Source organism: Rhinolophus sinicus, linkage group LG05 (genome assembly GCF_036562045.2).
Source record: "Rhinolophus sinicus isolate RSC01 linkage group LG05, ASM3656204v1, whole genome shotgun sequence".
In the NCBI taxonomy this organism is placed as follows: Eukaryota; Metazoa; Chordata; class Mammalia; order Chiroptera; family Rhinolophidae; genus Rhinolophus; species Rhinolophus sinicus.
The window spans coordinates 11,676,140-11,703,343 of NC_133755.1; the positions used below are offsets into that span (position 1 = coordinate 11,676,140).

Below are 27,204 nucleotides of genomic sequence, written 5' to 3' on the forward strand. Positions count from 1 at the left end.
ATAGACCCAGATTTTCAAGATAATTTCCTATATGTAGCGGCCTACCTGAGCCTGTCACCCCAGAAGCTCTGGAGCTGTATGTTCTGTCTTCTCCTCTGGAGGGAAAGCAGACGTGCACCTTTCAAAGTCCCTCACAGCAAAGATGGAGAAGACAGTGAGGCAGAAGGGGCCTTGCCAATAACCGTCAGCTCGCTGGGGACCCCGTGGCCTTGAGCTCTTCTTTTAGTCCTTCTCTGTAGAACACAAAACAAAGTGGGAAATGTTGGAAAATAGAAAGAAAAGGATAATGGTAAGTCACAATCCACAGCCGTGGATAACCATTGTTCATGTTTTGGTGAATGGCATGTTTTATTACAAAACAATTATTTTATATAATTTGGATTATAGCTATATATGATTTGCTATTGGCTTCTTGTTTACACATAGTAATATAACACAAGTATTTTCCAACATAAATAAAATCTCTAACATATTTTGATGATTATCTAGTGCTTTATTAACAAATGCATCGCAATTCAACTCATTACCTTGATTTTCTCGAGTTTTTACTATTTTAAACATAAATATCATTGATATAATAGTAGCCGTGAGTAACACTGCTATAATATTATCTATCACGTGGTACTATATTCAGATTGTCCTGATACTATTCTTTCTGTTTTCTGATATAGAGTCCAACCCAGGATAATGTATTGAGTTTCATTGTCATGTTTGTTTTTAGTCTCTAATCTGGAACAGTTCCTCAGTCTTTATTTTTCACGACATTGACATAGTTGAAGAGTGCAGGCAGGTTGTTTTGTAAGATGTCCCTCCATCTGGGTGTTGTTTGTTTTTTTCTGAGTTTCCTCATAGTTAGATTCAAGTTATGCATTTGGGGCAAGAATGCCACCGAGGTGATGCTGCGTCCTTCCCAGGGCATCACATCGTGATGCCTGTTTGTCCTACTGGGGTGATGTTGCCTTTAATCACTTGGTTAAAGTGATTCTGCTGTAAAGGTAGCTTTTCCCTTTTCTAATAATAAATCATCTATGGGGAGATAGTTGAGACTGCAAATACCCTGTCCCTCAGCCAGCTCATCTATGGGATTCAGCATCCATTTTGATGTGTCTGAAATAATTATTACTCTAATTATTGTAAAATAATGATTTTTCTAATTCTAGAATTCCTTGTGCATTTATTACTCGCCATTTTACTGTAACAGAAAGCTTTCACTCTTTCTTGCCATTTTGTATGTAGTCAGTCATCCATTTGTTTGTTTATTTTTTTTAGCATCAGGATGGGTACATGGATTCTTTTTCTATTCAATATGTTATAATCCACTACAATCATTATTCATTTTGCTACTGAAATTGTCCCTGGTTTGGTTAATAGAAGCCCTTGAAGTCTTATTTCTAAGTTCGTTCGACAAATCCTCATCATTATTACTTTTTTAGCCTTTGTTTCCTGGCCTCCCTGCCAAAAAAACATTCCAAACTTCTTCTCATAGTTGCCCTGCTGTCATTCTGGGATTGACTGTTTCTCTAAGGAGCCCTGATATCTTTCAGTGGGAAATAGAATTAAAAATTAATTCTAACTTTTTGAAATGAAAAATGTTTTTAATTTCTTTAGTTATTAATGAAGTTAATTTTTTCTAATATTTATTCCTAGCTTACACTTCCTTTATTAGTCTTTTTAATTTGCATAGTGTTTCCTTTAGAATACACACTTAAGATTGACATGTATTTTTACATTTAGATTAAAACATCTGTCTCTAAGGGAAAAATAAGTCTGTAATTTCATTGCTCTAAGTGGTGGTTAAATCCCCTAAAACACTTTTCATAAAACTATGATACACATGTTACAGAACTCAGTCACATTTTCAAATGCCATCTCGATAGTCAAATTCAGAAATTCAGCCTATGGGAGCTGAAACCATTCCCCTGTGCTTTCTGCATTACCGTGGCCAGAGCAAGTTTTCTTATAAGGTGAGATATGTAAAATCTTTAGGGGTGCAAACAACAATGGAGTTTGGGGGGAGGAAAAGATACATTTGAGACAAAGGAATCTGTGAGAGAGCCATCTAGGGAAGGAAAAGGGAAGAGTTATTTCAGAAGCAGTTGTATGGAGAAAGAAGTACCAGTTTAAAAAGAAATCACAACATAGAGTGGCAATTTATAAAGAACTTTACTTCTATGAAGAACTACCATGCGTTGAAACATTCTATAAACACATATGGATGGGAGAGATTATCCCTCTGCTTGCCTAGAAATATCTAAATTACACAGTAATCACTGTTAAAATGAAATTATAGTGAGAACATTAAATAGCAGATTCTATTTTAGGGCATGTATATCAACCGTAAACTCACATGTTGAACTTCAGATGTCATATATGAGATGTTTTTGGTGTCAGAAGTGCTTTCATCTCACCCACAAGCATTGATGACCTCGGAGGATGCCACTGCTTGCCCTGAGATGCAGCAGTGACTAAGGAAACTCTACACCCACCTCAGTTGCCCTGTCATCTGGGCTCCACACCACCACTGATCCTTCAGTAGCGGCTCGACTTTCCATTTCCTGTGAAATCACAGAATTTATTGTCCACTTAGGAGACTCTTAGCCAGAGACACACATGCCATCAAAACACTCACCAAAGTTTTCAGAGGGGAAGGAAATTAATTGATTTTGTCCCTGTCACTACCTTGCTTCTCTTATTGTCTCCTTTGCTTTTCCTTTCTTCACTCAAGTCACTTCCCATTGCTCACGGGATCCCATGATGGCCTTTCTTCTCACCAGATCATCACAGCCCTCCCCCTCCTTCACATTTCCATGCTACTGACTCTTTTTAAAAAATAATAAAACTATTTTGTTTATTTTTTAGAATACAGTTGTTTTAGAAAATCTGGAAATGCCATATATATATATATATATACACACACACAAACACACTCACACACACACACACACACACACACACACACACGAGGTCTGACAATTAAGTTCATTAACTCATCCTAGAAAAGGGACTATATATCTCATTGCTGCATATCACCACGGTCACCTTTAAAGTACTCCCCTTGAAGCTATGCACCAACTCCAGCACCTAGTCCACCCTTCAAAGCAATTTTGGAACTCTTTCTGGAATGGCCATCAGAGCTGTCATCATATTACCCTTGATGTCCTGAATGTCATCAGAATGTCTTCCTTTCAATATTTCCTTTATCTTCTGGTAAATAAAGAAGTCATTGGGGGCCAGATCGGTGAGTAGGGAGGGTGTTCCAATACAATTATTTGTTTACTGGCTAAAAACTCCCTCACAGACAGTGCCATGTGGGCTGGTGCATTGACGTGATGCAAGGGCCATGAGTTGTTGGTAAAAATTTCAGGTTGTCTAACTTTTTCACACAGCCTTTTCAGCACTTCCAAATAGTAAACTTGGTTAACTTTTTCTCCAGTTGGTACAAATTCATAATGAATAATCCCTCTGATACCAAAAAAGGTTAGCAACTTCATTGCGACAAGTTCGCTAATGTAATTGTCAGAACTCGTGTGTGTGTGCGTAAGAAAATAAAAACTACCTATGATTCTAGCATCCAGAATTAACCTTTTAATGTGTATCATTCAATTCATTCTCTCTCATTTATGAGTCTGCTCTATGTGTCTTTATATAATTCTGTCTCTCTATTTCTTTCGCTGTCTATATGTACTCGTATATATGTACACAGGGAGAGAGACAGACGGAGATAGTATACACACACACGCACACACAGGTGAGAAATAAACTTCTGATTTGTTAAGGCACTGAGATTCCAGATTTATTTGTAACAACAGATAGAGATACCCTAAACCAATGCAGTTCTTCTAGATAAGGTAGTTGACAGACAGGTGCATGCAACCAGAAATGGAGGGATAGGGGGTGAAGGAGAAAACAAAAGATGTAATTAAATAAGAAGGGGATATGAACATACCTGTGATAATTAGGCAACCCATTTATGCGTGCTTCAGATCCAAATATATTTTAAATAATTAAGCAAGGATTGAGAAATCAATAAGTCATTTCATTTGCATATTCTTTCAAAAAGCATTTGTTAATTGCCTGAAAAGTGTTAAACCATAGAATAGGCACCAGAGATATATTAAGGATTAATGTGGTCCTTTCAGTATGCTTATGGATTGTCAGGAGAAAGATCAGCTTCTTTATAACTCAGCAAAAACCGCTGTTTTCTACATACACCCCCGAGGAGAAAGAAGAATTAAATGATGAACTTTAATAGTCTCACATTTCATTAAAGCCTGTTCTGGTTGTTTCTATCTTTCCCTCATAAACTACTAAGATTTAAAATGGATTGTCCTTAAACTTTTGCCATCTTTTTACTCCTAACTTCTAAGAAAATTCTAAAATCTGTAAAAATGATCAAAGTTATCAGAGAGGTAGAGAAAAAAAGTCAAAGTTAAGAGCCCAGATACAAAACAGTGGTCAGAAAATCCACACCCTTTTTCAACTCATCTTGGCTAACTGTATTTAATTAGACAATATTCTTTAGAATTTGGAGGAAATTGGAATTTTAATCTCAGAAGCTCCGTATCTTTGACTGTTTGACTTGCCTCAGTTTGCCTCCTTGAGCTGCTGTGCCAGGCTGGTGTATGTGGTACAAAGAAAGACGGACCTCTCCCAAGGGAGCACACTGTCTAGTGAGAGCCAGGACTGAAGACGCTTGTTCCCTGTGCTGAGTCAGAGGGACCCCTTCAGGCCCACCTGCATACACGAGAGGAGCCATGTTTACTGCACAGTTTACCAACAGAGTAGTGTTTTACCGATAAGGCTTTCTCTCCACGTTTTCTGGAAATGTCTCTTCTATATGATGGAAATAACTTTTCTGCATGAATTCAAGCATCTGGAACCAGAAAGCTGCACGTGCCATTCCAGAAGGCCCAATGGACACATCCCTGACAATATCATCACCCAGAAAGCCTGACACTGATGTCACTTTTTGCAGCTTGTACCTCTTTGCCCTGGAAACTCCTATTGCAAAGGAGAGCTTCCTAACTGTATCTGTGTCATCTTACGACTCAGCTTTGTTCAATATTGGGAAGTAAGGGAAGAAAAGGGTCAGAAAAGAATTGTGTATATGATTCAAATCTAGGAAACATTTAGATGGCCGTATCCTCAAAGGGTGATATTTTAGAAAGAGGCTGAAATTCTGGTCATATTAGATGGTGTTCTCTTGGTGGCAGGGGACCAGGACCATTTGAGTCCTTCCCTGATCTCACAGCTCCTTCTTATGAAGTCTCTAAAGGCTTTATAAAAACAAAGGACTATAGCAAATGGGAAATTAAAGTACACTTTATTATTAGTCTGGTTAGTGCCAACCAAACAAATACAGAACTTTCTGGTAATGCATCTAGGAGACATGGCAAACACTCAGATCCCCAGACTTTAAATGGAATATCTTATCTTAGAATCTTAATATCCTTGGGCCGCTCGCATGGAACAGGAAAAGCAAGGTATCGGTAAAGGATGGACTGCATGGAAAAAGAGATAAAATCAACCTGGAGAAATTTCAGAGACAGACAGAATCTGTTATTAACCCAAACAACTGACAAGTACCATAAAAAACAGCTCTGTCATAAAAAGTAATCTCTCCTCATCAGGCCTAATTCCTAAGTGACAGATGCAGAGGGATTGTGGGTTCCAACATCAACCCTGAGAACAAGAAAAAGAGATCAGTGACCTCAGGGCCTTTCACTGATCTGCCCATATGACTGGAGCAGAAAGAACATTTTAACATGCTAGGAACTGCCCACTGGTGAATATGGCCCAAACAGCAGCCGGCCCTCTGGCACAGCTAGTTTAGTACCTTATTCTCTTAGAAAGAAGTGAAAAGTGGGACAAGAGGTTGAAGCCACTTTGCCAAGCCCACACACATCGGGCGTTGGTTGGGGAAGAAAACAAGGCATTTGTTTATTTTGAGGTGGCTGTTTTGTTGCCATGGTCAGTACTGCGATAGTGACCCTCTTGCACGTTGCAGAGGTATTTTGTAGGAACTTCTGCAAGCATCACAATCACCTATTGAGTTAGAGCTTCCAATCCTCACTGCGTAGATCAGGAAAAATGCATCCCCCAAAAGTTATTTTGACCAAGATCTCATAGCTATGAAATGTTACCTTGAGTTATCTGAATCCAGAGCCTATTCCATTTTGTTTGTTTGTTTTTAAATCTGAGGTTATAATACTGGAATTGCACTATTAATTAAAACAGGTTTTGGAAATCACTTGATTTTTTTTTTTCTTATGAGTCATTGCAATTTGGTCTGTATGGAAATATTCAGGTACTGAGTTACATTTTCTGTACACAAGTGACACAAAGCAAGCATTGTTCGCCATGCCCTTTGCAGAATTCTCTAAAAGCTGGCCTGATACTGTCAAGAACAGAAGCTTCTTCACACGAGAACTCCTACATCCTTCCAAAGAAAACATTCTTTGCTATAAGTGTTCATAATCACCTTTATTCATATGCTCATTCACCCAAGTATCTTAGTATCTGAGTTAAAACAAGTATTAGTATTCAATGGAAACAATTGTAGGAATATGTACATATATTTTGCATTAAATATATAATATATTTACTTCCCATTAAGGAAGGCATAATTGACCTCATTAACAGGTTCCAGAGAAATGAGGTTTTCCTGATTCATGCATAAATGTACATAAATGTGCTTTCTAGATTTTACATAATTTCACCGTCTAAATATTTATATATATATGCATATACATACATCCACATTCATATACCACCTACTATACGAATATTACTTATTATTATTGAGAAACAGGTAGATAACTGGTTTCTGCTTGGGATGAAAAGAGCTGGAAGGAGTCACTGCCTGACAGCAACAAAAAAAGCCAGAGGAACTGCAAATTCACAATTTTTCTGGACTGTATCAGAGAGCTGAGGTTGCAGAGAGAGATGGGACAGGAACCATGGCTTACTTGGGACAGACACGGTTAAACATGAGTTAGGAAGTGGCATCTAGCATAGTCGAGGGATTAGTGGCCGTCAACTGTGAGCTGGAAAGAGTGTGGTGCTCCTTAGCTCTGCAGATACAGGGGGAGTTTGAACCTTCTTGCTCCACAGACCCTTCTTGGTACTGGCAAAAGTGGTTGGTCAACAGCTTGAGACAGTGTCCCTCACGGTGTAGGTCTGGACCTTCTTATCTTCCCGTGACAAAGGAACACAGTCCTTAATCTGTGAGGGCCGGAGGACAGATGTGGAACAAACACTGTCCCATCAAGGCATTGGTGAAACCCCACTGCATCTGGGCAAAAGCAATAAGAAGAAAACTGCTATTCCTAGGCAGGAGCAGAAACACTTTCAGGGCGCAGAGCTACAGCTGAGGGAGAGGTGGGGGCACTCACATACAAAGTTTGACTGAAAGAATTTGAGGCTGTGGTGCATTAGGGCAACCAAAGCAATAATAAAGCTCGGACCCAGCTGCACTTTTGACCAGATTAACTCAAATCCCACATTAAAAACACCCCTGAAACTAAATATATATACATACATACACATATGTGTATACACATATATATAAACATACATATATATACATAAATATATATAAACATATATATAAACATAAATATATATATTAACATATATATAAACATATATATATAAACATATATATACATAAATATATATACATACATACATATATGTATATACACATATATATGTGTGTATGTATGTGTGTGTGTGTATATATATATATATATATATATCAGAAAGAAATGTATGTTCATTCCTGTGCATAAAGAAATGATTTACCTCAGGCTCTACTGTGCTATACATGATGTTTGGCTTTAAACAAAAATTTCAAAGTATTTGAAAATGTAAGGAAAAACAACATAATGCCAAGAGATAAATCAATCAATAGAAGCAGACTCTGATATGACACCAATGTTGAGACTATCCAAAAGGGAATTTAAGAAATAGTTAGTGGTCACTACTGATGATTTCCAAGCTGCCAAGTGTGATGTGTGTATGGGATATGGCAGTCAGTAAAACTAGGAAAGTCCAAGTCAAACAAAAGCATCCTTTACTCAATACATTTGGTTCCTAAAGACTCTGTTATGGGTCTTCCAAGAACAGGGCTATCCATTCATTGCACACATATTTACTCACTATTTATCGAATATGGAACCCAATCCCAGGTTGTTTTTCTTAAATGGAGGGATTGTCCTCTTAAAATGAGCACAATTATATGTTAGACCCCACCCACACTCCAAATCCTTTTGAACCTCAGAATTATACTGGTTTATTTCATAGCTCTTCTTGGCTTCATAGCATCATCTGACGGCTATTCTTGGCCATCTGCTCATGCACCTTGGTTCCATTTAGTTATGTGCAGTAGGACATTCTCTCACCATAGCTTCATTTGCACACTTAGGAATGTGCAACTGAATCCACAGATGTCTCCTAATGAAACAACTCCCTTATCTGAGACCAGTACAAGGTGAAAACTATCGTTGTCTGCTGACATTTAATTTGGCCTAGAGTTTAGTTGCTGAGTTATCCTCTGTTCTGCTCATAATTCTGGTTAAGCAAGATTTGGGTCCTTCACACATTCATTCAATAAACCAGTCACCAGAGCAATAAATGAATGATGCCCATGTGATCAAATGAGCAAACAGTGCTTTGCCAACATCCAATATTATCAGGAACTGCTCCATGCATTTTTCCCAGGGATTCTGTGTTTCTCACAACAATGCTTTGATGTAAGTATTATTAAACTCATTTTACATTCTCGGAAACTAGACATAGAGAGTTTGAATAGCATTGCCCAAGGATACACACTTAATGACAGAGCTGCCTTTTTTAATAGTCTGTTCAAGTTGGTGTCCCGTGGGCCACAGCTGAGTTTATGCTGTTTGTCAACAGATCTCCATGGAGAGACTTTTCATATGGGATGACTTATGTGGATGGTAATCTTACTCCTTTTGTCTCTTCTGTTGTACTTTTAGAGAACTGAAATGGATCATAAGACAGTGCTAAAAAAAAAAAAAATAGGACGTTTAGGATATCTAGTCTCACCAGCAGCTTCCATCTGTGACAAGTTTTTGAACTTTAGAAAGCTCCTGAATTTGAGACACTTTAGTTTTTAGGTTATCATTATAGGCAGGCATCCTGGCTCATGGAACACTATCTTGTCTATTAAATGAGCACAAAAATCTCATGAGAGACTGTGTAAGGCCAGTGGGAACACGTTGGTGCAGAATCACAGCTTCACAACCTATGAAATGAAACAATGGACAGAAACTCTCCCTCCTTGACACCCTCACTGGTACCTTCCTAATGATACTTACATCATTTCACTGTGTACTATTATCATCTTGTTAATTCAGGAAATGTTATACATCTCTCTCCTTCCTTTCAAGTGCTTTCCCTTACTCCTTTACCCTTACACGTCAACCGTTCATTTTCTTCACAGCACTAATCACATTCCCTGATGTGTTTACTTTGTTTCCTCATGGTTTTCCTTCCCCCATAAAACATAAGCTCCACAAGAGCAGAAAGTTTGTCTATCTTGTCCATTGTTGACAGCATCCAATAAATATTAGATGAGTGACTGAATTATATCTAATATGTGGTTCAGTATTCTTACTGCAATGCTTGTCAGTCATGTTCTGCAGCACAGGACCTTCTGGAGCACCATTCCTCTGGGCTGCTCCGTGTATATCTTCCATCTATCTTAAATTTTCTCCCCATCAGCCAGACATCTCATTCTCACACACTTTCCCTTCTCCTCACCTGTCCCAGGCTGTTTCAAAGCTGATTTCACAATGTGGGGCAGTATTCATTCTCTGGGACTGCTGTAATCAAGTACTACAAACTGGGTGGCTTAAGCAACAGAAATTTACTGTCTCACAGTTATGGAGGCTGGAAGTCTGAAATAAAGATGTCAGCACATTTGGTCCCTTTTGAGGGCTCTAAGATTCTGTCCCTTGCCTCTCCACTAGCTTCTGGTGATTGCTAGAAATCTTTGGCATTCCTTAGTTTGTAGACGCATCACCCCATCTCTGCCTTCATGTCCACATGGCATTCTTCCTGTGTGCATATCTCTGTTTCCAGTTCTTTCCTTTTTAGGACGCAGTCATGTTAGATTAGGGCCCAACCTAATGACTTCATTTTGATCATCTGCAAAGACTCTATTTCCCAACACAGTCACATCCACAGGTACTGGAGGTTAGAACTACTATATCTTTTGGAGGGGTACAACTCAGTCCATGACAGGTGGGGTGAGGGGAACGAGGGGGTTGGGCAGAAGGTTATGCCTGAAGGTGCTTCTCCCCCTTTCCACCACACTTATAATGGTTTTCCAAGTGAATTTCCCAGGCTACTGGTCATGTCTGAGACTTGATCTTTCCTTTTCAAACTTCAAAACCCAGAATTCTAACCCTGTTGATAAAACACCCCAGATAATCTAAGTTTGAGTTTTCTCTGAAAGAGAAATCAATCTTCTTTCAATAAAGATTTCACCATTAGAAAATCTGGGTGAGTTTACCTCTGTCAAAAAAAATATCAAAGCAAGGCAGTGTTAAAGCACAGATGAAATAATAAGATGGGAAGACATTTTGTTTTCCATGCTGTTGCTTTGTTTTTCCTTTTACCAATTATTCCCATCTTTATAAGATTTATAATCAATTGTCTCATTCACCTTCAACCACCATCCTTGTAAATCCTGCCCCAGCCACAAAGAGCTACTAAGCAATTCTCCAGCCAGGGTGTGATTCTGGTTGTCTTTTCACCAGCTATTTCTTCTCTCTGGAGTAACAGCCTCACTTATTCATCTGGGAAGCTCCACCCAACCTCCAACACGTAAATTAAATGTCATCGTCCCTACCTGCCTCAGGGATTTGAACTCTACTTGCCTCTCCTCTTCTCCATGAATTATACAAGCTTCTATCATCATAGTGGCTACCGGCCATTTTTCACTGCAATTTGTCAACAACACCGTCCTTCCTCCTCATACCTAGTATGAGGAGGTATCCACTTTCCATTGGACCTGGACCCTGGCTGGCACTTCATAAATGTTTGAGAGACACGTAGAGATAAGGGACATACAAGTCACAGAAGAGTTCTTTCCAGCTCTCCGTCGGCCTTGTGTGCAAGGACAACGTGTTGATTCTCTGCAACTTGCCACTGATACATTCAGTCTTGATAGGAATGACCTCTAGGACAAAGGATGACAGGACAGTTCAATAAAGTAAATGCTGAAGACTCACAAAAGCTAATGTTTTAATGTGTTTGAATTCAGAGAGGAGTCGGGGAAAACTGTTGAGGATGTTGGCTAACCTCAAAAGATTCTGGCCTTTTGTTCACACGATCCAAGCTCTAAGCAGCAATTCAATAGTCAACACCCAAACAAAGTTACGTTAGACAAGAAAAGCACTCAGAAAAGCAAGGACTCCAGCTTGTTTATTCATTTGGCCCTTCGCTATAATGCTCTATTGTTGCTTGTCATGTGACAAAAGTGCAGGAAGCCTCAGCTGATCTATCGTCTGAGACTTGAAACAGAATAGGAGTCAGTGGTGCCCATTCACTGGGCTCAGATTCGCCTAGAATGGCTGGATAAGGGCTTCATGCTTTCCCCATACCCAGTCTGGGTGGCTGCTACCTCTTGCCTCAAACACTGACATCTAAACAATCAGCAACTTCTACCAATAACACTTTAATAAACTCCTTCACATTCTAAATGTAGCATCTGAAACTCCATAAACAGGAGTGAACTAGTAGCAGTCTGAAGTTGTCATCATTGACAGCTTATGATTTATCTTAACTCTCCCTCGCCATTTGGCCACGACTTTAAGTAAACACTTTCCGTCTTCCTCATGTTCTCGTTACTGCCACCTCCCACTAATAAGAGAGACTGCCAAGAAAAGCATCCAGACAGTTCATTTACCTCCCAAACTTGCCTGAGAGTAGCCGCCCCAGTTTAGACAAGGGGCGAAGCAACTACTGCACATTTTCACCAGATGGAACAATGCTTCCCAAATTATTTACATTAACATTATTTGCTTTCAGGACATGTGTAACGAATGGGTAGTTGAATGAAGTATTATGGTGCAGATTGAAGACACCAGCCGTTCAGGCAGGCCATTTATGGTGACAGATGGAGATGGGCCATTTTGCTTTCTAAGAAGCTGAGGAGTTTAGGGCAGTCTGTCCTTGCTAAGTTCTTGGTACCACCTTGTTCTGTCAGGTGGTTGAGGCTTGGTCCAAATTCATAGGGAGGTTCCTCACTTTAAAGCCTTGTAGCCAAAGGACCCCAATACTATCTCCTTCTCACCCATCAGCCAGTGGACAAGATTGGTCAACACAATTGATTGCTGTGCTATGTAGCTGACCACACGAATGACAGGTGTTCCTGGATTTCCTGTGAGTATCATGAAGCCATCCTGACAGAAGGTAACAAACCTCCTCTCATGATTCAGCCTTCCTGATATTTTTAATGGCCTGCCCACACAAATCCAAGATGGCGCTGGGTATCATAGAGCAGAATGTCATGAGGACCAGTTGTAGTCCAGTCTAGTTGTAATCCTTCTGTACCTTTTAACCCCAAGCAGGAGTAGAGTGGAATGATCCCTAGCAGATGACCGGCTACATTACGGGAAAAGGGTGAGCAGAGTCTTGCTGTTTCTTCAAGTGCCCATTCCTTTCACACATAACCTGAGGTTTACACCATGTGCATCGGGAAGAGTCAGAAGGATGCCAGGGTGAGCCCCATCAAGGCCAAAGTCAGTCTCGTGGCAGGAGTTTCTAAATTCTATTTGGGGATTCACGTGACAATTCCCCATGTGGAATGACTTAAATGGTCATGTATTCATTAAGTGTTTATTGAGTACATTCAATATCCAAGGCTCTGTGTCTATCTGGTTCCATGGGGAAATGCCTTAAAAATGCCTCTCCAGAAGTTCCCTCTGCAGTGGAGAGATAAAACGCCATCAAAATGCTAAGTGGTAGACCTAGAGGGCATTTCTCAAATATCCTTGAAGTAGCAGCTAAACTACATAGATACTCACCTTGTCCTTGGTGTTGGTCAGAGGCCAGCAGAGCGTGCACTGGGGGTGGGGCTGACGTTGCTCCGTGACTGCATCCACCATTACCAAGCTGGGTGTTGTGTAGAGGGGTGGGACGCCACAGGCTGTGAGCAGAGTTTGTTAAGTAGCCTACAACGCAATGTGGGGAGTGGGAGGTAGCTCCAAGCATTGTCTACAGATTTGTCATCAGAATATTATCTGGTGTTTTGTTCTGTCTCCCTCCCTCTTCCCTCTCTCTCTATCCTTCCCTTTCTTTCCCTCTTTTTCTCTTTAAGGAGTCCTCACAAGCATCTGATTTTGTCCTCTAACCTTCTGTTAAATCCCCAAACACTCCCAGACTCAGAGTTCTGAGTGTCTCATTCACTGGTGAGTTGCTTCCTCTTCGATGGTATCCCCCCTTTTGCAGAGCAGTGATGGTTGAGCCCAAGTGGAAGGGCTCCCTCCTGTCACTCTCCTGCATGATTCTATTGTACCTTAGTCTAAGCAGCCCAATCAGACACCAGCAGGCATCACCACGTGGGATGGAGGAGACCCCAGGGTGGGCCATGATGACCAAATGCCGGACTTCCATCCCTGGGCTGGCAGTCTGTATAGTTTTGTTTTGTTTCATTTTTATGGTGGGATGGGGGGGTGACATTTTGCCCTTATCACTTGACACATTTTTCAAATATTTTGAGTTTTGATATAATGAAAGGATGACACAAAGTTTCTATATTTACAAAGGGTTTAATGCTTAAAGAAGACAGCAAAACCTTGCCACTCAACTGCCCCATCTGACTGCCTACCTGCCCCAGGCCGACTGCCCAGGCCACCAGACTGCAGTCACCACCTCTCCTGTATGTCTTATCCTGGACCCTGCACAAACACCCCTGGGTAGTAAGAGTTCTGTTCTCATAAGAAAATATGTGACCCAGGCCGACTTTCCACTCCCTGAGTTTAAAGGCTGGTTCTTTTCGGTGTCCTACATCCCTCGGCCCATAGCACAAGGCCCCTGACACATAGAAGTTCTTAAACTCCCAAGGACTTCTGCTCTTTGACCAACCCAATTTTACAACAAAGTCAATTATGTTTTTATTTTCCAGGGAACACATACCCAGACACATGAGTCGACCATACATACCAGTATGAACACGGACATGTACCTAGATGCCCAGAACATGCATGGAGACACAGGGTCACACACAGAAGGGCAGCGGGTCACACTCAGAGGTGGGAGCACATGCGTCCTGGGCTGTGCACACTCTCAGCTCCACCATCACTGACATCACGGCCCTTGCTCAGAGCTCCTGGCTCTGCAGTTTGGGCTTAATTCCTTTGGGCTGGGATCCAGCAAGGCCTGGCCTGGCCTGGCTGGGGTGAGCTGTGCTGGCCAAGGCAGGGCAGGACCAGCCAGGGCAAAACCACAGATGGGTTCAGGTGTCAGTCTCCACCCGAGCGGGAGCTCCCCAAATCCAGAGTGACTCAGGCCCTGCTGTACTCGGGTTACTCCAGCTTAACTGCCCTGAAATGGCCTTGCGCCCCCACTGACCACATCAGCCCTCCCATCTCCTCACCAGCCAGATGTGTGGTATTCATTTCAGCCTCAGCTCAAACATACCGGCCTGCCCCCACCAGGAGGAGCAGAATCTGTGCTTCCCTCAGTGTTTCAGAGAAGGGGCCTCAATGCCCCTGCCTTGGCCAGAGGCTCCTAGGAAGACGCATTAAGGTTCTTTCAGGCCTGACCCTGCAGGCTGGGCCCCATCGGCTTAACTTTCAGGAACCCAGGAGCTGGGGCTGCTCCTGAGTGGGTGCTCATAGGACAATTGTAGGTGAGGGTTATTCTAGAACCTTTAGTCTCCTCAGCTTCTGCCTCTGTAAATGCAGTAAAGCCCTCAGGCATCCACGTTTTGGCCCAGGCAGGTAATATTCATTGATGGTGTAAGTTGTTTCCATGAGTTCATGTGAAAGCACGTATAGGCCACTTGCCATGTGGCTGACTCTGTACTGGGTGCTGGTGACAGGAGAAGACTCAAACCGGGCCTTATTCCTGGGAATTAAAGCTCTGCTTGGGGAGTCTACAGGTCACAACAGTAAAGCGGCAAAAATAACAATGCCTGAACTTCAAACAGCCTAGAAATTAACTCCTGTCTCCATTTCTGACCTCACTCGTGACTTTGGAAAGTTACCCTATGGCTCACTGAGCCTCTATGTTTTTCTCAGCTATAAAATAGGAAAATTTATTCACAGGTACTTTGAGGACTACATAAGATTCTGTATAACATAATAATAGTAATACCGTGTTTCCCTGAAAATAATACCTCGCCAGGCAATCAGCTCTAATGCGTCTTTTGGAGCAAAAATTAATAAGACCCCATATTATATTATATTATATTATATTATATTATATTATATTATATTATATTATATTATATTATATTATATTAATTATATTATATTATATTCTAGACCAGGTCTTATATTATAGTAAAATAAGACCGGGTCTTATATAAATTTTTGCTCCAAAAGACGCAGTAGAGCTGATTGTCCGGCTAGGTCTTATTTTCGGGGAAACAACAGTAATGACAAAAATAATTGTTACTTATTAAGTGCTTTCCAATGTAAAGAAACTGGATCAACCTTTAATCTCATTTTGTCCTCACAATTACTTTCTTATTTTTATCCTCTTCTACTATAGCTAAATTATAAAATTGGACAATAAAGTGTGGGAAGATAAAGACAGAACCCCCATGAGGTATTTAAATTTTAACAGGGACTCTTAAATGTGAAAATGTTTATAAACCCCAAGGACTGAATCTCAAATGGTAGAATTTTACAACATGGCAGGCAGCAGGGAAGACAATTTTTGATAAGAGATCTTCCTGGTTCCCGTTACAGCGTGGAGGCAAACACTTTCCTCTAATACTTTAACTCAGTCCAAGACCAAAGGATTAGACAATGTGATGGTTAATTTTACGTGTGTGACTTAGGGGTTTCATAACCATTACTGCACGGCTAACATCACCTCCTCTGTCACCTTCACGATCACCATCAACAACTCCACCACCCCCACCATCACTACCACGTCGTCCATCTCTACCATTGCCACCACTACCAGAACCACCAGCACCACCCACTCTATTACCCATAACATCTCCATCTCCACCTCCACCCTACCCCCATTATTTTCTCCACTACCTCCACCATCACCAGTAGCACCACTTACACCAACAACTCCACCATAACCACTACAGCCGGAACTATAGCAGCACCTACAATAAGCAAGGCACCTGACACAACCCTTCACCTTCATTAGAACCCAATGAAGAAGACATTTTATTGTGTTTTGCTTGTGGGGAACAAAAACTTCAGAAAAGTTAACCTCTCCAAAGTCTCACAGCTTCTAAATAGTCGAACAAGCATTTGACACCAAAATTTCTTGGATTGGAAAACTGTTATCTTCTCACTTTCGTAGTCTTTCCTTCTCCCATGTGTTTGTCTCTGTTCTAGAAGGTCAGACTCTATTTTCTTCGCTGGACTACAAATGGGATTTCCTCTGTCAGCCTTTGTTAACTGCAGACATGGTGAAGTAATCTTACCTGGGAGCGATTGTCTTAATTACTGAAACGATAACAGGAAGTGAGAGTCGCTACCGAAAGGTAGAGAAGAGAAGAAACTTGAAAGCAGAGTTAGTAAATGTGTAAGAATCTCATGCGAGATTTAAAATGTCACAACCATAGGCCCTGACTATTTTCTGAAAGACAACAAAGTCTTTCCAGCTGGTGGGGAAAGTCCAGATGAGGTGGGGGAGGAAGAGAGGCCTGGCACTGAGGCCATCTTCCTGTCAAGATGGGGGTGTAGGATTGCTGTCACATCGGAAATGAGGGCAGCCTAAAGGCTGGGGTTAGCATTCAATGGGAGGATTGAAAGGATACTTTGAAGTTTAGATAACATTTCTGAAGAATGCCTGACAAGAATTCCAGACTTTTATAGAGGGATATGGAGATTGGATATGTTTTGCTTTTGAACACTTTTTATTTGCAACTTTATAGTTCTTTCTGCCATAAATTTGAACTGAAATGGATATTAAATTGCAAAAACAACACCATCCATGCCTATTTTTCACACACACAGAAAAGACTCTTAGCGTAAACTTGGTCTTGCCTAGCACATAGAATGGAACTTGGATAATGCCTTTACCCAGGTTTTACTGCTCCATCAGAACTAGTGTCTCCTGTGTCCCACTAAAGAGAACATTGGTTTATTAACTGTTGATGTTTGCACTTGGGAATACATCAGGCCCCTTGATCATTAGAACTAGGAATCCTGAACAGTGCTTCTGTAATACAAGGAGAGAAGTTACCAATACGTTGCAGGTGATATAGTTAAGTAAGAGGGTTTCTGTGCTTGAAATGTTAACACATTTACCTTGCTTGTACGTCATGGATAGTGTCTTATTTTCAAAGCTCAATCTCCAAAACCACTAAGGACTATAAGCCATATATTGCCACTTTTGTTGTGGCTCCTATAGGATTGTTTTGCAAATGCCCTGCAAACTTACCACCGGGAAGAGACATGCTACACAGGCAAATTTGACTTCCTGTCCTTACATGATCCACCATAGAAAGGGACTCATATTCTCTGTCACGTCCAAGTTCTGCATGAGGAATCCTGATTAGCTGCCTCATTTTATCCACTATGATAAACTCTGGGAATGATGCGATTTGCACACATTTTAAACTCTTCCAAGCATTTTGTTCTTCTTTATATTTATTAAAGTAAGTAAATAGAGAGCCTCATCAGAGAGCTCATAGGTGTCTTTGAACCTGTCATACAAATGTATCCTCTACAAGAGCTTACGTATGACTATATTTAACATTTAACGTTTATATAGCGAGATAGAGCTCACAAACTAATCCCCATGAAATAGTCCTCAGGGCACCCATAGCTGCTAAGATTGATGTTTTAGGAACCACATTCTGTTGGTGAACGAGATAAATTGTCTTCTGTGAATACTGGGAATGCCACACAGTGCTGAGAGGATGCCTCCCGGCTGGGTCAGGACTGCTGTGAAGGGAGGAGGCGGGCCCTTCCTCCAAGGAGCTCCAGCCCCCACTGCAGCCTGAGCTACACAGTCGGCACTTGTGGCTGTATTGGCTGCCTTTTGAATCCTTCTGTGTAATAATCTGAAGGTTGCATTCATAGTATTACTGACCAGTAAGTCCAGTGCCCATGGTTGGCACTAAAAATGGCCTGGCGATAATTACCTTTGGTCTTACAGGATAAGTAGCACAGGATGCCTGTATCCCACTCTACATGAGGCCTCCTCTCCCCTGCAGAGCACACTGGCATCTTTCTTTGGCTTCTTTTTTAGAGAATGATTTCCAAGCCAGGCATGAGCAGTCTCTGGAGCGTTTTCTGAGCCAGCTTCTGGTGGGGTATTGGGCTCTGGTGTATTCTGAAGAGAGCAGTTGGCATACTTAAAGAATGAGTATATTTGTAAACCATAATCACATAAATGTGAAGGAAAGCACAATGTCTGCCAGCAATGTCTCCAGCCTATATGTGGAATAGACTAGCAAGGAGTGGAGTAGACTAGCGCCATGGGTGTCAAGGCTGAAGGGGACTTCAGCATTATGAGGGCCAAGTCCACACTGGTGACAGAGAGTAAGCAACTTTCCCAAGGCCACTCAACTACTGAGTGGCAGATCTGGGAATAGGGACCTGGTCTACTAGCTCCAGCCCGGGGTCCACTATTGCACCTAGGCCCCCGGGTTCTCTCATTTATAAAAGAGGAACAACAATACTTGTCTGGCAGGATACCTGTAATGACTAAATGGGTTAACATCCAGGTGTGTTCCTCACACAGAGATTGGCCCCCAATAAATGTTTAATCGTTTTTTTATCACTATGTGATTAGCCCTTGGAGCCCCCGTCTCTAATTATTATCCATTGTAGCCATGCTCAGTGCTAATGGTACATGTATTCCCATACACGTGTAACCTGCTGTGATGCTGGGGCATCGGGCACACCAGGTATGAGTTTCTGCCACAAAACTCACCTCTGGGCAAATCAAAAGATGAATTAACCCAGATAGAAAATGGTCTCTTTAAAAAAAATAACTATACAGACTCTTCCATTTCGACAATATACCAGCATCAAGGACAACCCAGGCAGGGCAAGCCAAGAGCTTTTTTATTTAAGGGTTCCTTCAGATTTAGAGCCTGTCTTCTCAGACCAAACACACATACATTCCTATTCTTAGGAGTACACTGGTGTTGTTTCTTTAGTTTAAAAGAAAAACAACTTCCACACTCAAGGATTTCATTTCAGCACCCAGGACAAGAAATCATTAATAGCATTGGTAACTATAATAAAGTAGCCAAAGCTTTATCATGCAGATTTAGTTCTTAAGCTGTCCCCTAGAGTTTATCATTACAACTGTGAGAAAGTAACATTTGCCTGTGACAGTTCTATGTTCTGTGTCCTCATAAGAGTCTACAGGTAATTTAAGTAATAATAGCACACCAGTGATGGTGTATGGAATATGCAGGCAATTTTCTTGAACCTAGTTTCCTCTGATTCTATGTTTTAGGCTTGGGTAGACTATTGCCATTAATTATTTAGTATTTTGCTCCAAAAGAGAAAATCTCTGTTGGTAACAGGGTATTCGTTGACGTAAATCAGCCATAGACGTCTATCATAGAATCCCTATCACACAGAAATCCCAAACCACGCATTACAGTATTTCATATTTTCAGCATTTAAATTTCGTCTCAGAAAGTTACAAAAACGTTGAAAGATCAAACTCCAAAACCAAATTCCCAACTGCTTTGCAAAGAGCTCTATACTGAGCCCATTCTGGTAGTCTGGCTGGGCTATGGAAGGCCATGATTAAAAGTATTAAAATAAGAGCTACTGATTAGAGAGGTGAGAGTAGGACAGGGAGAAGTTGTAAATTTGAAATCCCCTATATTAGAAAATATCCTACTGAGAAGAAGAAATCTCATCCTTCTGAAGCAAAATCACTGAAAGAACCAATGCACAGAAACTGTCTTTTGTGTGCTCAGTGAGATGGGAGATAACATTGCTTCTGAAATGAGACACTACTCTGATGGCGAGAGTATGACATGACGAGACAGAGACAAGAAGAAATGGCCTGCACGGGTTTTCTGTTTGGGGCATTTTTTTTAATGTGATGACCATATTAAACACAACAACACATTGTAAGCAAAATTGATTTAATGGCGTGAAAGATAGAAATGAAAAGCAACATCACGTGGAAGAGAAGAGGAAGGAATGTAAATAATAAGCATGATGACAGGTATGGAGAAAAGAGACTAAAATAGCAATGTATGAATTCAAGTTCAGAAAAGCAGTGAAGAGAACTACCATTGAGTGTCTACCATGTGTTGATCTGTCTGCTAGGCTTTCTGCTTTTGTTTAAGAAGTCAAAAGCTGATAGAATTTAGGGCAAGAAAATATTTGAAATACAAACAGCAAGGACGCTTTTAAGAATTTGCCTGTCATGCTTTTTTTTCTGTTGCATTATTAATGCAGACTTATGATTTATTAATGCGGCACAAAGCTAGACTCCTTGCATAGTTTGTCATGAGTAATTCTCAGAACAATCCTGTGAGATAAGTATGTTTCCCATTTGATAGATGAGAAAACAGGCTTACAGAAATTAAGAGGGAAATACAGCAAATGGGCGGTGTCTTAGTCAGCTCAGGTTGCTATCACAAATTATCATAGGCTGGGTGATATAAACAAAGATTTATTTCTCACAGTTCTGTAGGCCGGGAAGTCCAAGATCAAGGTGCTGGCAGATCCTGAGTGTGGCGAGGACCCACTTCCTGGTTTGAAAATGGTCGCCTTGTCTTCGCCTGGTGTCCTCACAAGGCAGAGAGTAGAGAGGAAGCCAGCTCTCTCATGTCTTTTCTTATAAAGGCTCTAGTCCCATCCACAAGCGCTCCATCATCATGCTTGAATCACCTCCATTTCCAGATACCATCACACTGGGGATTAGATTTCAAGATATGAATTTTGGGGATAGGGAACACACACATTCTGTCCAAAGCAGACAGACGTGATAGTCAAAGGTATAACAAAAAGAAAACTTTCCTTTTTTGAAAAGGACCTAAGACAAGAGAATATGAAATGTGAATAAGGAAAATTTGTGACAAGAAATCCTTACCTAGACATATCCTTTTATTGGGACAAGGAAAGTATTCTATAAGTATTGAAAAAATAGTAAATAAACAAAAAAAAACGTTATGTGACCTCCCAAAGAATAAAAATCACCCATTTTAAAAGCTGACAGGAAATAATGCAAAGGTTTCTGAAGAGAATAAGGGGACTGGTGTGAGCCGCCAAATCTGTACCCACTCTAATTTTTGTCCTATGCAGTGGAAAATCAGTATAATTTATCACACCCAAAGTATCTGAGAAGTGGTTTACAGATATTAATGTTTTCATCATGACAACACCTCCTTCTGGAAGAATCATCTCTCTTTTACAAATGAGCAAACTGAGGCACACAGAGGGTAATGACTTATCCATGCTTTCATAGCCCTTAAACAGAAATCGGGATTTCATCCAGGCAATCCGAAATCTGCGTCCCTGTTCTTCACCAACACCTAAGAGGAATTCACCTGACAAAACAAGTGGGGTAGTCACACCCAAATGGACTTTTTGAAATCATGATGTTTGTAATTCTAGAAAAGATAAAACAAGAAATAGAATGCCTGAGAGAAAAACTGGATGTTTTTTTGGGGGGTAAATCGGCAGGATTGAAAATGAACCAATATAAATTCAAATTTAAAAATTATACTCAGTCACTGTATTAAAAAAAAATCCCTCAATTAACAGGTGTAATGGTGTACTAGGAAAAAAAACTAATTTTACACTGCATTTGAATTTAAACCTTGAATGTAGATCTGAAAAAATCTCCCAGAATGAAGCAAAGAGAGATTAAAAAGATGGAGGAAAACAAAGGGAAAGCGAATGGATAATACAAAATAAATGCCAATATACAACTAATGACTATTCAAGAAGTAAAGAAGAAACAAATGAAATGAAGCAAAAATGTTAGATGTAATTTTGACATTTGTACTTTCATTGTCATTTAGTTTCTGCACTTAATTTCCTTTGCGGTTTGTACTCAAATTCAAAAGATGATTGCAGTCGACTTTTTCAGACATAGGAGTTTTGAAAGTCATCTATTTATTATCAATTAATTTTTGATTGCTAAATTTGCCACATTTTGTTACTTGTTTGCTATTCGTGATAAAAACATTTTGTTCTGTTATTGGTTTAATTTGTTTTTCCCCAAAAAGTCCTGAGATGAGCCCTCAGAATAAAAATCATATTGCATCTCAACATGGTTAAAAAACAAATCTAAATTACACAATGCCGAAGATTAAAACTCAAAAACTTACAAGGGATGAAAAAAGAGGTTACTTACAAATGAATGACAACCCAACTAACAGCAGACCAACCACGTCAGTGGCAATGGGTGTCAAAAGACAATGAAAAAATGACCTCAAAGTGCTGAAGGAATAAAACTCAACCTGGAATTCTAAACCTGCTAAACCGTCATTCAAGAGGAACAGCAAAATAAAGACATGTTCAGAGCATTGCCCATGGATCGTGGCTAAAAGACATCTACTACAATTTATATTTCATCAAGAAAGTTGAGCCTACAGCCAAGCAGTGAGACGCTAGAAGCGAAGGTGAGAAAAAAAAAATTAGAAAAATGGTTCTCTCAACACTGTGTAGCCAGAATTACATTAATGATCAATGGATAGCATTAGTGCATTCATTATCTAAAATAAATAAATTCAAGAGTTTAAAAACAATGACAAACTGTTCTAAGAATGGTAGGATGAACAACAAAGTTAACCATAAGATAGTACACACTAGAAACAAAAAAGAATTAATAATTCAATAAATGGCTATTTGAAAATGTCCAATACATTGGATAAACTTTTAGACTATTAGGCAAATGTGAGAACACTAGAACAAAGATGGGAAAACAAAAGACTAAGTTATAAAGAATATTAACTATATATGTGAGATCTTGATGAAATCAACTAAAACCGCTATTCATTAACAAAATAAACTCAACTTGGAATAGAAAGCCTAAATAGAAAATAACCAAGGAGAAAAAAAACTAACCTGCCCCAAAGCATACACATGAACAATAACAACAAACTCTTTAGTTTGAATGATTTTATCAGGAAAGTATTTCACATATTTATAGAGAAAGATTCTTTCTCGTGCCACATAAGCTACTCGTATTACAACAACACACACCCTGGCTTTATTATAAAATAATATTTTCCCTCCATCATACTTCATATACTAGGAAAAGACCCTGAGGTCCTCAACTTGTGGGGAAATGTTTGTGTATCTTACAGGAGCCATGTGCCCAGGACCTGGGCGGGAGGACACCTCTCCTTTTCCAAGCAGATTCGGGAAAACTAAACAGACTTTCTTTGCTGCAGCTTCAATATTGGTTTGTCCTTGAAAGATCTTTTCCTGGTGTGACCCCATTCCTCCAGCCCTATCAGTGCGCCAGTCCAACCCGACTCTGCGAACACCTTTTCCCTCCTTCCACATGGGATAATCTATGTTCTTATGAGCTGTGTGACCACAAGTGGGAGATAATGGAAGTTTCACCAGAATGATCATTCAAAACAAAATCTGGGCTTCTGGTTCAAATGAAAAAACAAATTCACATCTGACCCTGTTCCGTCTTCCCAACACACCCTTCCTCCCCACCGTTCCCCAGACCTTCTGTCTGACAGACACCTTTGCTAAAATTACAGCAAAGCATAGTAGGCAAAATAACTACAGCACACTTAATTCAGCAGGGAGAAGGATGTACATCTAGAAGAGACAATTTCTATTGATACTACCTAGATGAAAGAGTTTGGAGAGAACTTTTTAAAAACGAATACTATAAACGTCAGTCAGAGACCAATAAAAGGCTTTTTGGAGCTGGAAAAGATACGATTTCAAAATTTTAGTAGATGCACTAAAAAGGGTATAGGCACAGCTTTGTGCTCATTTAGATCTGAAAGATTCGATGGAAGAATTAGTTCACAATACAGAGCAAAACACACAGAGATTGAAGTTCCTAACTCAATGTGCCAATCCTCTTTTTTATTGTTGCTTGTAAAAGCGAAGCAACTATGACTGAAACTCACAACCCCAGTTTATGGCTCAAAGGATGTGAAAGCCCAATCAAATTCCTGAGGTACATCCCAGCTTCAGATATCTAGTGAGGCATTCACAAATAAAATGTTTTAGTCAGATATTTTATTTTAAAACCCCTTATTGAGATACAAACGGATCGAAAATGAACACTAAATTTGAGTTAGTAGTTTGTTGGTGGTGAGAGTGTGTGTGTGTGTGTGTGTGTGTGTGTGTGTGTGTGTTCCCCTATTTTGGAGTCCTCCTCTTTCACAGAAATGACAACTGTCTTCCCTAAAGGCTTTTCAAGCACAGAGAGGACTTTCTGCCACTTCTCTGTTGTTTGTCATAGAACAGAGATGCTTTGGGGTTTTATACAATTGGATTTTTAAGGCTGAATGTCCTTTTAAATAAAAATCTGACTCATGCAAGTGAACAGCTCCATGCCGTAAGCAGGTTGAACAACTGTTTACAAAAGTTCTGGCCAGCAGAGAAGGGAAGCTTCGAGGTGAGTCTAAAGAGATGATGTAGGAATGCTCAGGGCCGACCCCACTGAGAAGAACATGGCGGACGATGGCAGATGAGGCAGCAGTGACACTGGGAGTCAGTCTTTTTTGCTACATCAGAGTGCATCCCACTTCTCTCCAGAATGGCTGTGATGCAAGCTGGTCAGAGGCCCAAGAAGACCACGTGAAGAAAGTAGAGAAACAGAAACAGAAAACTGCATCCAAACAAAGAAGGAGAAACAAATGAGGGAACCACGACTAGTATCTATTGCATTTGGCTCAGCGATGTTTGGCAACCCAAGTGAAAAGTGAAACGTGATGAATGACGTGATTCTCATTATCAGAAAGGAGGATGTGGATCTATGTTTTTCTTGGTATTTAACTAAATTTCTCAGATGAGTCCGTATACAGGGGGCAATGAACAACAAACATATCAGCCTACAGAAATAAATTATTTAAGTGGTACCTTTGAAGAGCTGGAATTGCGGTCCTCACCCGGGCTTTGCAGATTCTTTCTTTCTTGGGTTTTTAAAGAAAATTGAATTTACAGTAGCTACTTTGCCTCCTGGTTTGGAAATCAGGTTGTTACTTGTTGAATTGTGCCTCCACCCCCAAATTCATATATTGACGTGCTAATCCTCAGGGCCTCAGAATGACTTTATTTGGAGACAAAGTTTTTACAGAGTTAATCAAATTACAATAAAGTCATTAGTGTTGGTCTTAATCCAATATGTTGGTGTCTTTCTAAGAAGGAGAAATTTGGACATAGACCTGCATAGGGAGAATCAATTTGTGTTGTCTAAGCCAGTCAGGTATGGTACTTTGGAAAATTAATACACATGCCATTATGTGATTTTAGGCCAAGAGGCCCTCCAGTTCAGATTTGCCCAGGAGTGAACATTTCCGATCAGGGCTAAATAGAAGGTCCTAGTGATTCAATTAAGAACAAAATAATTGCGAGAAGAACACAGTCAGGATAATTCCAAGAACAGTCCAGGACTAGGAGCATTTTCCCAGTCTCCTACTGGGAATGATGTGGTCACATCAGACCTGATTCTACCATAAATAGTTCACGTTTGTACCATAAAAAGCTCACATGTTTTCTTTGGTCTTGTCCTACTTTATATTGGTTCCTCTTTATGACAAGAGTCCAGAGACCAGAAAGAACTGGCCCAGGACCAAACGTCCATAAGCCCTGAAATCTCTGTCACTTACCTGACCCCTAATTAGGAGTGGAGGAACCCTGCACCCAAGCTCGTGCCAACACAGGTAATGCGGCTGCATGGTCCCAGTAACTCCTTTTATGACTTGGCTGAATTTTGCCAACTATTTGCTTGGTGTCATATTTATGAGCTTACTTAAGAATCTTTTGTGCAAACTTTTTGAAGGCTTACTTTATGGACTGGCTCCAGAACTAGATTCCTGGGGCCCATTGCACACTATTTTAACGAGGCCAAAAGGTAAGCTTTGCCTTCTGGTTATTTTCTCCTCTCTTCTTTCCTGCCCCTCCTCCTCCTGCTGAGATGTCTCCTTTCCTCCAGGGGTTCCTGCTCTTCTAACAAAAAAGTCAGCTACTTACCTCCAGGCAAAATTCTCTTGAGAAGCCAGCAGTGAACTGCACAGCCAAGGGGCAGGGATCTTCAGAGAGACCTGCGGGGAGGTTTGTAGTTTTAGAACACCTATGACTGAATGCTCCTGTGTGTGATGGTGCATGTGTGTTCTTCAGAGAGAGTAACTTCATTGGCCACTATTTATAGCATCCAAATATCTCAGCATTGCAAGCAGCCATCTAAAATGTATGATCCATCCTCTACCCCACCAACCTCTATCCCAATGAAACCTTGCTCTAACACCTTTGTTAGCCAGTCACATAGTTCAGATAGACCTCTTCCAGTATTAAAGTGATCCCCACCTTTCACTGTTGGAAGTTCTTTAACCTATCAAGATAAACCTTCTTTCTTGTGTCCGTCGCACTGTATCTCCTCCTCTTCTGGACGCTGTCACTCACATGGGCATACACTAAAAACAAAGCAAAATGGAGGGCCGATAAACTCTTAGTAATTAGACATAAAACACTCCTGATTCTTTTCTCAGTAGCAAAGGGCCATCTTGAGCAAAGGACCCTAAAATATCTGTATAAGTTTTGGCAGGATTCCATCTCCTCCTTTACTCTCCAGATGTTGAAATCCCCTCTTGCTGACTTCCCATAAGGGCAGCACAGGGTTGGGTTGGGCAGGGCAGCTTCTCCCAAGTCATATGGTTGTGAACGGCAAAGACAGAGGGAACAAGAGTCTTATCATCTTCATGATGCAAGTTACAAATATGGCATGTGGATCCCTAAAGTTCTAGAGCTGGTGCCCACTGGGGAGGCTTCCCAAGGCAGGAGTCAGGATCAGCAGGAATGAAGGCATGCCAGCCACGCGGGAAGAGGGATAACCTATGCA

General features: G+C 40.6%; 2 long non-coding RNA genes across 4 annotated transcripts in view; one reads left to right on the forward strand and one right to left on the reverse strand.

Moving 5' to 3' along the window:
* LOC141571508 (uncharacterized) overlaps positions 1-27,204 on the forward strand; it is a 160,151-nt gene that overhangs the window by 119,989 nt on the left and 12,958 nt on the right. The gene's annotated exons all lie outside the window — the stretch shown is intronic.
* LOC141571507 (uncharacterized) lies at positions 56-26,672 on the reverse strand. 3 transcript variants are annotated; one of them, XR_012496254.1, is made up of 4 exons: positions 26,340-26,672; positions 20,844-24,975; positions 18,323-18,513; positions 16,352-16,676 (listed from the first exon to the last, which is right to left on the reverse strand). It is a non-coding gene; the product is annotated as an uncharacterized LOC141571507 (long non-coding RNA). The 3 variants fall into 3 exon arrangements; XR_012496255.1 differs by lacking the exon at positions 16,352-16,676 and adding an exon at positions 56-233 and having other exon boundaries at positions 20,844-26,672; XR_012496253.1 differs by having other exon boundaries at positions 20,844-26,672.